Below are 12217 nucleotides of genomic sequence, written 5' to 3'. Positions count from 1 at the left end.
AGAGAACTATATCCCCAGTTCCAGTCTAGTTTCTACCATCTAATGTTTGTGTGACCATGAGTAAATCATTTAAGTTCATTTTGTCTCAGCTTTCTCTTCTTCGAAGTGGAAGCAATGGCATAAGTGCCTCACAGTTGTGTTGAGGTTTAAATGAGATAATTATGTTAATCATGTAGCACATAGCCTAGAATATTGTAAGCATTCAATAAATGATAGTATTACTAAAGGAATCACAAGATTAAAAGAAGACAGTGAAGGGGAGGAAATAATATAGAAGGCAAAAGTACTGTGGTTTAATGATTATTGTATTGAAGGTCTAATATATTGAAAAAAAAAATTACGGTGAAAAAATATATTCCTGATGGTGAAGGAAAGCATTTTGAGGTGGAGAATTATGTCAGGACAGGGTATCCTTGTGTAAAACTGCTCTAGTGATGTGAAAAAGATTCATAAAGTCTATCTCTTGCCAAAGGGTATGTCAAATGCGAGATTTACTCTTCCTAAGAGTTGTGGATTGTGATACGTGCCATTTATTTGCGTGTCAGTAACTCTATAATCATTCCTATGGAGGGCCCATTCACTTCTCGCTGACCTCCCCTTTCCACCCTGTGCATTCCTCATTACATACCAGATGTGTACTCTGATGTATGGCCAAAAATCTAGGTGAATCAAGAGTGGCGGTCTAGAATAGACAGGAGCCGTGTCTCGCAGTGATTCATTCTAATTACACCAAAATCTAACTAATGGAGAAGTCAGTGCAGTTGGAAGAGGGAGAGGAATGTGGCTTCTCTTTCTGCTTTTCTTTTTCCAGAGAGTGACCCCAGTGAACTGTTGGAAGTTGATAGCCATAATCAATAGCTTGTAAAACAATAAGGTCAGCATTGTAAAGATTCAGATTTTCTGCCTCCAAATGTAATGGAAACAAGACTGGTGTGCTGAGCTATTGAGGTGAGTCTGACCTTAGCTGACTGACTGATAAAAGACCCAGAGCAGAGGAAGAGATAAAGAAGAACGCGGGGAAGAAGCGGCTGTAAATATAATATCAGCACCATCCTTGTTTCTACTCTGAGAACATGCTGAATTGTTATTTTGCTAGTGTTTTGAAAGTAGAAAAGCCTAGTTTTGGAAAAATAGCAGATTAATTAAGGAGGCTCATAAGTGAAGTGCCACATACATGTGTGTTCTCTATCGAAAAGGTTTCTTTCGGCATGTTTCTAGTGTCTTTATATGTTTGGATTATTTCAGTTTCTTCATTCACATTTCCTAAATGCTAAATTCACCTAAAATTATTTTTTAAAGGACAGAAATCCAAATTGCTTGACTCAAAATTCTAACTGAAGGTGGTAGTTGAGAAGTCAGATATTTCTTCATTTAAAATTTATACTGACGTGGTACTGCAAGTCTGCATGTTACTCAATCAGGCTGCTCTCAAAATAGTAGATATTTCCATTATATCTCTGCAAAACATTTTAGAAGTTGATTAGACAATATGGAAGAAAGAAGTAGACTGTGGGTTAAATAGATTCTTGTCTCCAAGTTTAGAGGTTATATTAATCTAAGCAGATGCATATGAGTTGAGATTTGAAGTACCATGTTAGCTACAGTTAGAAAAACAGTCAATTCTTGTATAAAAAATATCTTTTTAAATGTGTTGAAAATTTATCAGTGACCTAGTAAGCTTTCCTGATGAGCAAATAACCTTCACTATATTTTCCTTTTGGTAATGTAAGAGTTAACAATTGGGCACATATGAAATAAATTTATCTTTCAAATAAATCTAGATTTAAATATTAGAAGAAAAAGGTCTTCATTTAGCATGCATTATGCATTTTTGTAAGTTTATTTCTTCTTTAAGAATTATTTATTTTATTCTACTTATTACTATTATTATCATTATTTTTAAATTTGACCAGAGAGATAGAGAGATAAAGGAAAAGTGAGAAAGTAAGCCACCAGGCCTGGGACTTGAACTATGATCAGCCATGTTGGAGTCTAGCTCCTAACCACCATACTAACTGCTGGCCCTAGTTTATTCATTTCTTGAGAGAGAAAGGCAATTATCTCCAACAGGATCTCGTGCTGTTATCCATTCTCAGCCTTCCCAAGTTAGTCAGGATTACTGGTGTATGCGTGTGTGCCTGGCAGGTACAGGTGGACTCAGGAACTGAACCCTGATCTTCCATATAGCTTCCAATATTTCATTGTGTCACCACTGTGCCACTGGAGCTGGGTCTGTATGCACTTGTTGAAGACAGATTATTTGCAAAAGAGTTCAAGACGTTTGCTGAAGCTAAGATGGTCAAAGGTAGCCTTTTTGAGATAAAAGATCACTGAAGGTTGTAATACCTCAAGGAACTGAGTCAAATTTAGGTAACAAGTAAATACTGTGGAAAATGAAACAGAATTGAATCTTAGCTGAATACAATTAGAATCAAATATAGTGAAGTCCTACTTGGTCCTACATGGCTAAAATTTATTTTCTGAACATGAGCAAATGCTGATCCAAATCTACCTCTAAACTCCAAACATATCTTACTTTTGTTGAGCAAGTTCTGGGGTTCAATTTTAAAAGAATATCAAGGAGGCCTGAAAGCATGGATGTAGTCTGCCCTAAAAAGTAGCTACCAACCTTTTCTTTCTACAGTGTTCTGTTGTCTGTAGAACACATGAAGGAAACAGTGATGCTGTTCACGTCTTGTTCTTCTGAGTTGTTGCAGTTGTATACTTGAAGTATTTAAGGTATGATTAGCCTCGGTATGTTTTTCATCATTATTCAATAATAAACTATTATTGAATAGTTTATTCAATAACTATTGAATAAAGTATAGTTATTCAATACTTGTTCTTCAAATTCTATCTCAGTAGGTTTTCTGATGTCAAAGAATGATGAAAAAGAAAGATTAATGGATATAGACAGTGGTAAAATACAACACTGTGCAAAATTGACCTATATGGCAAGGTTCTGAGTTCTTATCCAGAGACCTGCCTTAATACCTAAGCATTTATGTGTCCATGGTCTGGGGCTGGCTGAAGCTTTGGGTGGATTGTGGCATTGAGACCCTGTTGGGGATGCTCTCTTTAGCTTTGTCATTCTCACTTGTGGAAGAAATCAATAAATTAAAAAAAAAAAAAAAACTCAAGAAAATATAAAACAAGAGACCAGTAGATGGCATAGTGGTTACATCTCTGGACTCCCTCGTAGTCAACCACATTTTGATTCCTGAACCTGGCGGCTTAAAACTCACGCTGGGCCTGTGTGCATGTGTGTTTCATGGCTTTGATACTTTTGAACAGTACTGGACAGATATTGCACAAGTTTAGAGGTTATATTAATCTAAGCAGATGCATATGAGTTGAGATTTGAAGTACCATGTTAGCTACAGTTAGAAAAACAGTCAATTCTTGTATAAAAAATATCTTTTTAAATGTGTTGAAAATTTATCAGTGACCTAGTAAGCTTTCCTGATGAGCAAATAACCTTCACTATATTTTCCTTTTGGTAATGTAAGAGTTAACAATTGGGCACATATGAAATAAATTTATCTTTCAAATAAATCTAGATTTAAATATTAGAAGAAAAAGGTCTTCATTTAGCATGCATTATGCATTTTTGTAAGTTTATTTCTTCTTTAAGAATTATTTATTTTATTCTACTTATTACTATTATTATCATTATTTTTAAATTTGACCAGAGAGATAGAGAGATAAAGGAAAAGTGAGAAAGTAAGCCACCAGGCCTGGGACTTGAACTATGATCAGCCATGTTGGAGTCTAGCTCCTAACCACCATACTAACTGCTGGCCCTAGTTTATTCATTTCTTGAGAGAGAAAGGCAATTATCTCCAACAGGATCTCGTGCTGTTATCCATTCTCAGCCTTCCCAAGTTAGTCAGGATTACTGGTGTATGCGTGTGTGCCTGGCAGGTACAGGTGGACTCAGGAACTGAACCCTGATCTTCCATATAGCTTCCAATATTTCATTGTGTCACCACTGTGCCACTGGAGCTGGGTCTGTATGCACTTGTTGAAGACAGATTATTTGCAAAAGAGTTCAAGACGTTTGCTGAAGCTAAGATGGTCAAAGGTAGCCTTTTTGAGATAAAAGATCACTGAAGGTTGTAATACCTCAAGGAACTGAGTCAAATTTAGGTAACAAGTAAATACTGTGGAAAATGAAACAGAATTGAATCTTAGCTGAATACAATTAGAATCAAATATAGTGAAGTCCTACTTGGTCCTACATGGCTAAAATTTATTTTCTGAACATGAGCAAATGCTGATCCAAATCTACCTCTAAACTCCAAACATATCTTACTTTTGTTGAGCAAGTTCTGGGGTTCAATTTTAAAAGAATATCAAGGAGGCCTGAAAGCATGGATGTAGTCTGCCCTAAAAAGTAGCTACCAACCTTTTCTTTCTACAGTGTTCTGTTGTCTGTAGAACACATGAAGGAAACAGTGATGCTGTTCACGTCTTGTTCTTCTGAGTTGTTGCAGTTGTATACTTGAAGTATTTAAGGTATGATTAGCCTCGGTATGTTTTTCATCATTATTCAATAATAAACTATTATTGAATAGTTTATTCAATAACTATTGAATAAAGTATAGTTATTCAATACTTGTTCTTCAAATTCTATCTCAGTAGGTTTTCTGATGTCAAAGAATGATGAAAAAGAAAGATTAATGGATATAGACAGTGGTAAAATACAACACTGTGCAAAATTGACCTATATGGCAAGGTTCTGAGTTCTTATCCAGAGACCTGCCTTAATACCTAAGCATTTATGTGTCCATGGTCTGGGGCTGGCTGAAGCTTTGGGTGGATTGTGGCATTGAGACCCTGTTGGGGATGCTCTCTTTAGCTTTGTCATTCTCACTTGTGGAAGAAATCAATAAATTAAAAAAAAAAAAAAAAACTCAAGAAAAAAAAAAAAAAGAAAGAAAATATAAAATAAAATTCTATGTTAGTATTTTAAAAATTATTTAATATTTGTATTTATTATTATCTTTTTTAAAAGTTTGCTATGGAGCATGAGTGCTCAGCAGAGAGAGAGAGAGAGAGAGAGAAAGAGAGAGAGAAAGTGAAAAAGCAAGATACTAGGTCTGGGATTCGAACCTCAGTTGGTCATTTGGGAGTCCTGTACCTTAACCACCATGCCACCTGCTAGCCCATTGTTAGCACACTTTAAGCCAATAACTGGGTAAAACCCCCACTTAGAAACTTTTTTTTTTATGAGAGATTTTTGCTATAGGGTGTGTTCGCTCACTAGAGAGATAGAGACAGACAGACAGAGAGATAGAAAACAAGAAATCAACTCCTCTCAGGGAGGAGGGCCACATTGCATTCCCTTCTGTTTTCTCCTCTCAGTATCTTGGACATGCACACACACACATACCGGTGTGAGTTTGAAGTCACCAGGTTCAAGACTCAAACAGTGGTCAGCTACGTGGGAGTTCAGCAACATAGCCATTATGCCATCTGCTAGTCCCAGAAACTCTTGAGACATGTGTTTAAAAGAATTTGTCTGGGCCAACCTGTGGCCTGGTCGTTAAGGTGACTGGCTCCCTGGTTAAGGTGATTGGTTTCCACGTGGCTGACTATGCAATTTGAGTCTTGGACCCTGTGGCTTAGGAAACATACTGGGTCCATGTGTGTATTTGCCCAAAATCCCAACAAAAGGGAGAAATGGAAGAGAAGAGATTGCTTTGTGACCATACCCTAAACAGGGTGCGTTCTCTTTGCCCTTTCTCTCTCTCTTCTCTCTGGCAAATTAAAAAAAAAAAAAAAAAAAAAAAAAAAAAATTCTGAAAAAAGGAAGAGATTACGACTGCGCTTTTTTTTCTTTTTTTTGGAGCGATTTTTGCTATAGGGAGTGTGTGCTCACTGGATAAAGATACAGAAAGTGATAAATTACCCCCCAGGGGAGTGGCCACACTGCAGTCCCTTCTCCTTCATTCTCCTCTTGGGATTTTGGTCACACATGCACACATGCACGGTGTGAGTTTTAAGTTACTGGTTCTAGGACTTAAACTGCATTTGACTCTACATGGGAGTCCAGCAATGTAACCATTATACCATCTGCTGGTCCCTAATTTTGGAGATTTAAAAAAATACTAATTTGCCTGATCATTATAAATGTGAACTTGAAATGAATACTCTTCTGCAGTCTCTACATGTAAATAAATTCCACATTTTGAAGGCCAGAGAAACATTTGACTACTGACCCTCATCAGTGCCTGCAGGAGTGATTAATGGAAGAAGCTGTTAGAAATATCAGTTATGTCATATATAACATAATAGAGTACATCAAGGCCAGCCAATACAGGAGAGTATCTACCCTCTGAGTATCTGTAGATCAGCTCAGAAATTCCAATTCTGGAGCAAGTTTTGTAGCTATAACAGTAATTCTTATAAACATTTTTAAAAAGAAGCTAAAGATTCTCAAGGAATAAAGACCACCTAGAGAGATTGTACACTATAAATTTATTAGCATAATATTATTAACTGTCACAGCTCATGTCATTGCTATTAGATGATCTTGTACGTTTATAGAAAGTCAAAGCCCAGGAATTATATTATATTCTGAAGATTGAACTAAAGATACCTAGGATGCCAAAAAATTTGCAATGGTGCTCATACATTCCTATAAATACAAGATAGATTCTGATCATATATGTTAATAATTCCATTATTTTCTTCTTCCTCTTCGAGAGAGAGAGAGAGAAAGAGAGAGAGAGAGAGAGAGAGAGAGAGAGAGATATTTTTGCTATAGGGCACATGAACTCACCAGACAGACAGAGAGACAGAAAGTGAGAAATTGCTTCCCAGATGGGATGGCCATGCTGCAGTCCCTTTTCCTCCATTCTCTTCTTGGGATTTTGGGCATGCACACATACGTACCCAGCATAAGTTATAAGCTGCCGGTTCCAGGACTCAAACTGTGATCAACGTGGGAGTCAAGTGACATAACCATTACACCATAGGCTGTCCTGTTTCGTTATATTTTTTCACAAAGACCTTTATTCAGTGTATTGAGGCATCTTTGTATTGGGTCATCGGAGAAGTCATGATGCATTGTTTGCATAGAAAAACATAAAAAGACACAAAAATGTGTTGTGACTTTTCTGATGGCCCAATATCTCCCAAGATTGTAAAATCCCACCAGTGATATTGAAGTCTGTGCTGTAAAGGTACAGTGTGCCGTTTCCAAACAGAAGCTTTCCCTTAAGACCTAAAGTGATAAGCAGGGAGTGCTTTGAGAAGAGATACAAGGAATCTGTATCTGACGCATTTATGCCATTAGAATAGTCTGATTTCAGGAAACTCTTGAAATATTTCCCAAGATTTTGTCTGCTTTTTTGGGGTGCTGGTGGGTTCTGGGGAAAAGTCAATGTCATATTCTCTGAATCTGGCCATTGTACCAACTTGCTTGAAATGGCAATATTTCTCTTAGTTTCTAGAAACAATACAGAAAATCACCAAATCAACGATTTCTTCAGAACAATGATATATATCAGGATGTGACTTGTCCTGGTACCAAAATCTAGTAAACATTAAAGTAAAACTAAGTAAAGAGTCTGAGTGTATTTTGTTAAAGAATTATTTACTTAATTTTGTTTATTATTATTATTATTTAATTTGCTATAGGACATTTGCTCTCATCAGAGAAAGAGAAAGAGTGAGAGAGAGATTGAAAGGCAAAGTGAAAAAAAATCAAGCCTCCAAGTCTGGGATTCTTAACTGTGGTTGGCCATATGGGAGTCCAGTGCCTTAATCACCATGCCACCTGCTAGCCCCATGAGTGTATTTCTTTTCTTTTTATTTCAAAAAAATGTGATCATATAGAAAGTTTGCAAAAATAATACAGAGAGTTCTGGTATATGTGCCATACAAATTCATCTCATATTAACACCTTATGAGCTTGGTAACATGCAAAACTAATAAGTTACCATTAGCACAATGCTGTTAACTATATATATATATTTTTTCCACATTTATCAGTTTTGCTACTATCATTGTTTTTGTGTGTGTGTGTTCCAGAATTCAATCTAGGATCTCACATTGCCATTAGTTGTGTCTCCTTAGTTTTCTACCATCTGCAATAGCTTCTCAGTCTTTCTGTGTGTTTCATGGCTTTGATACTTTTGAACAGTACTGGACAGATATTGCATAAAACATACATAGGGGGACAACCTATGGCATGGTGGTTAAGGAGGCTGGAGCCCACTTAGATGACTGAGTGGTTCATGTTCTGGACCTGGTGTTCGGGCATGTGTGTATGTATGCCCCCAAAATTCTGAAAGGAGAATGGATTGCAGTGTGGCCTTCCCTCTGGGAGGTGTGAGGGGTGCTTTTCTCACTTTCTCTCTCTCTCTCTTGCTGGTGAGTGCATGGGCCTCATAGCAAAAACTGAAAACGAACCCAAACCAAAAAAAAAAAAAAAACAACCTCAATTTGAGTTTACTTGATTTTTTCCATGATTAGATTGAGGTTATGCGTTTTGGGTAAAAATAGCACAGATACAATGAGCCTTGCTCAATGGCTCTAAGAGGCATTACAGGATATGAATATGTCATATTAGTAGTGATATTTATTTATAGTTATTCCATTTTGAATTCAACCCATTTCTTGGTTGATCGTTTTCTAATATACTTATGGTAAAAAAAAATTACTCTGGCAGTGAACAGTTCTATGATTTTTGATAAGTTTGTAGAGTTAGGTTTCTGAAGTCATAATTGAGAACATCTCCATCATCCCATGTCTTTCTGCCTGTTTGCAATCAAGCCCTTCCTAGATCCCATCCTGTCAACCAGTGATTTACTTTCTTTTTTTTTTAAATTATTTATTTAATTTTATTTATTCATTTATTTATTTTTTTAATTTGACCAGACACACACACACACACACACACACACACACACACACACACACACAGAGAGAGAGAGAGAGAGAGAGAGAGAGAGAGAAAGGGATAAAGGAAGCCGCCAGGTCTGGGACTCGAACCGTGGTTAGCCATGTGGGAGTGCCCAACACCTTAACCACCATGCCACCTGCTGGTCCCAACCAGTGATTTACTTTCAATTTTCACAGTTTGCCTTAGAATGGATCTTAAATGCATTTTTTTTAGAGGTTTTTGCTATAGGGCGCGTGCGCTCGCCAGACAGACAGAGAGAGACAGAGAGACAGAAAGCGAGAAATCACTCCCCCAGGGGGGATGGCCACTCCGCAATCCCTTCTCCTCCATTCTCCTCTCAGGATCTTGGGCACGCATGCACATGCACCCGGTGTGAGTTTAAGCCACCGGGTCCGGGACACGAACTGTGGTCGACTATGTGGGAGTCCAGTGACATAGCCATTACGTCAACTACTGGTCCCCTTAAATGCATTTTAAGAAGATCCATTTAAGAATGGCTCTTAATGCATTCATATTTTTGTGTGAATCAAGTTTGTCCCACATTATTGCTGAATAGTGTTCCATTGAAGAACACGTGTTGTGTTTGTAGATCTTGAATAAAGCTGCCAAAATGTTTGCATACAGATATAGGTCAAGGCTTATGTCCTTTTTATAAGTATGTCTAATTTTTGCAACCTCACAGAATTGCCTGTGTACCTTTCTGAAAAGTTAGTTGACTGTATCTATGTGTATTTATTTCTGAACTTCTGTACTCTTGGTCATTGTGTCTGTCTTTTTACCAGTACAGGCTGAGGATCTTTTGTCCAAAATAGTTGAGACCAGAAGTGTTTTAGCTTTCCTACTTTTTTCAGATTTTCTAATATTTGCATAAACATAGTAAGATATCTTGGGATAAGACTCAAGTCTAAGCAGAAATATGGCTTATGTTTCATATACCCCTTATACATGTAGCTTGAAGACAAAAGGTAATTTTACCTGTTGTGACTGTGATCCATTACAGGTGGTCAGGTGTGGAATTTTTCACTTGTAATGTCATGTTGTCCCTCAAAAGCTTCAGATTCAGGAACATCTCAGACTTTAGAGTTTCAAATTAGGAATGTTCAACTGAATGTTCAACTTGTACGTGCCACCCTGACTTTATGGGAGTGGGCTTCAAAAGGTTCATGGAAAGCGTATATTATGAAAAAAAGTGTACATTTAAAAATTTTTTTGCAACAAAATAAACTTTAATTTTTTATTTATTTATTTATTTATTTTTTTTACAATTTTGGATGTCTTCTCATATTACTGTTGCCTTTCAATAAGTCTTAAAACTGGCTAATGTGAGTCTTTAACTTTTTTTTTTTTTTGGCTAGTCTATTCGGTCAGAAAAGTCACAATGTATTTTTCTATGCAAAAATACATTGCGACTTTTCAGATGACTCAATAGTTCTTTTGTTTTTACATTTATATCTTAAAATTAGCTTGTTAATATCTACCCTCCATCCAAAAACAAATAGACCAGCAAACAAACAACCCAGCCTGCTTGGAACTTTGTGAGTATTATAACAAATCAATAGGTCAATTCTAAGTCTTCATGATATTTTCATTATAGTATTGTCCAGCATTATATTATAATATCAAAATATTGTATAAGTACTATAAAATTATAATATTTGCAATATAACACAATGTACTTATAATATAATTATGATATTATATACTATCATAATTTTTTATATGTACATAATAATACTGAATATTTCAACCCACAAACAGGTAAGTTTCTTCATTTACATAGGTCATTTTTTATTTAGTTTATTAATATTTCTCAGTATTTTGCATAGAAATTCCAACTATATTTTGTTAGGTTTATACTTTGGTATTTCTTGGGAGTGCTATTATAAATGATACTTTTAAAAAGTGAATTCTAGATATTTGTTTTTATTATACAGAAATACAATTTATTTATATATATCAAATTTATATTTTGGGATTAGATAAACTCTTTCATTAGTTCTAGTAGATTTTATAGATTACTTGGTACTTTCCTTATATACAGTCAGTTGTCTGGAAAAAAAATATTTTTTTTCTTTACCATTTGCATCTTTGTTTTGTCAGTTTGTTTTTGGAGGAAGGATAGATATTGGCAAACAGATTTTGAGATGTAAGTGAAAAGACAAAAATATGAGAATAGACAAAATAATTTTGAAAAAAATAAAGACTCACATTACCCAGTTTCAAGACTTACTGCAAAACAATTGTAAAGCATTTTATTTTTGTCTTACCTTATTGCACTGGCTAGCAATTCTAGTACAAAGTTCTAGAGAAGTAATGAGAAGAGACATCCTTGCCTTGTTCTCTATATTGGGGGAGGCATCTTTTGCCACTAAGTATAATATTAATGGTAGATTTTTATGGATTCTCTTTATCAAATTTGGAAATTTCTATTTCTAGTTTTCTAAGAGTTCTGTATGATTCAGTTTTGTCAATTGCTTTTTCTACATCTAATAAGGTAATTATATGCCTTTTATTCTTTACTCTGTGGGTATGGTGAATTACAGAAATTAATATTTGAATGTTTAAGAAAGTTTGTATTGGGATAAATTTGCTTGGTGATTATTAATTATTCTTTTTATACATTACTTTTTTTTTTTTGCAGCTATGCGTGTGCACTCATGGAAGATAGGGTTGGAGGAGTGAGAAATCATCTCCCAGGGGGATGTCTGCACCACAATCCCTTCTCCACTCTCCTCTCTGGATTTTGGGTATGCATGCACATGTGCCTGGTATGATTTTCAAGCTGCTGGGTCCAGAACCCTAATTGCATATTTGGTCACAGGGGATTCAGTTACCTTAACCTGCATGCTACCTGCTGACCCCAGGATCTCTGTTTTAACGCCTGTCAGTAACTGTAGCAAATTACCAGCTATTGTTTTATCAAATTTTTTTTCTGCTCCATTCTCTCTCCTTTCTCAAGAATTTATTTTTTTTCTCTTTCATTTATTTTTACATTTTTCCACAAACATTTACTTTACATAGCAAAAAATTTTAGCTCATACTCCATAATTCTTGACAGTTTACCAACAACTTTCAAAATTTCAAAATACTGAATTTTAAAGATAATGTTCAAGATATGCCTTATAATTTTGTATAATTTTATAACTCTATTAACAACAGAAGCAGTATATATTAGAAGTCTGTTTATTAGCCCAAAGTCAAGAATTAAAAAACGTCAGTTTCCTAGGGACCAGCAGTTAGCATAATGGCTGTGTTACTGAACTCCCATGTAGTCAAATGCGGTTCGAGTCCTAGACCCAGGGC

At 35.8% G+C, this 12217-nt stretch overlaps 1 long non-coding RNA gene across 1 annotated transcript; it reads left to right on the top strand.

The window, feature by feature from the left end:
* The first annotated feature begins 880 nt into the window (after nt 1-880).
* Nucleotides 881-11640, top strand: LOC102468208 (uncharacterized). The gene is made up of 3 exons (XR_335563.1): nt 881-948; nt 2645-2739; nt 11556-11640. It is a non-coding gene; the product is annotated as an uncharacterized LOC102468208 (long non-coding RNA).
* The last annotated feature ends 577 nt before the right edge of the window (nt 11641-12217 follow it).

The sequence above is a fragment of the Tupaia chinensis genome, unplaced genomic scaffold, assembly GCF_000334495.1.
Source record: "Tupaia chinensis unplaced genomic scaffold, TupChi_1.0 Scaffold000453_1, whole genome shotgun sequence".
In the NCBI taxonomy this organism is placed as follows: Eukaryota; Metazoa; Chordata; class Mammalia; order Scandentia; family Tupaiidae; genus Tupaia; species Tupaia belangeri.
Note: the sequence above shows the minus strand (reverse complement) of the source record. Positions and strands in the feature narration are given on the sequence as shown.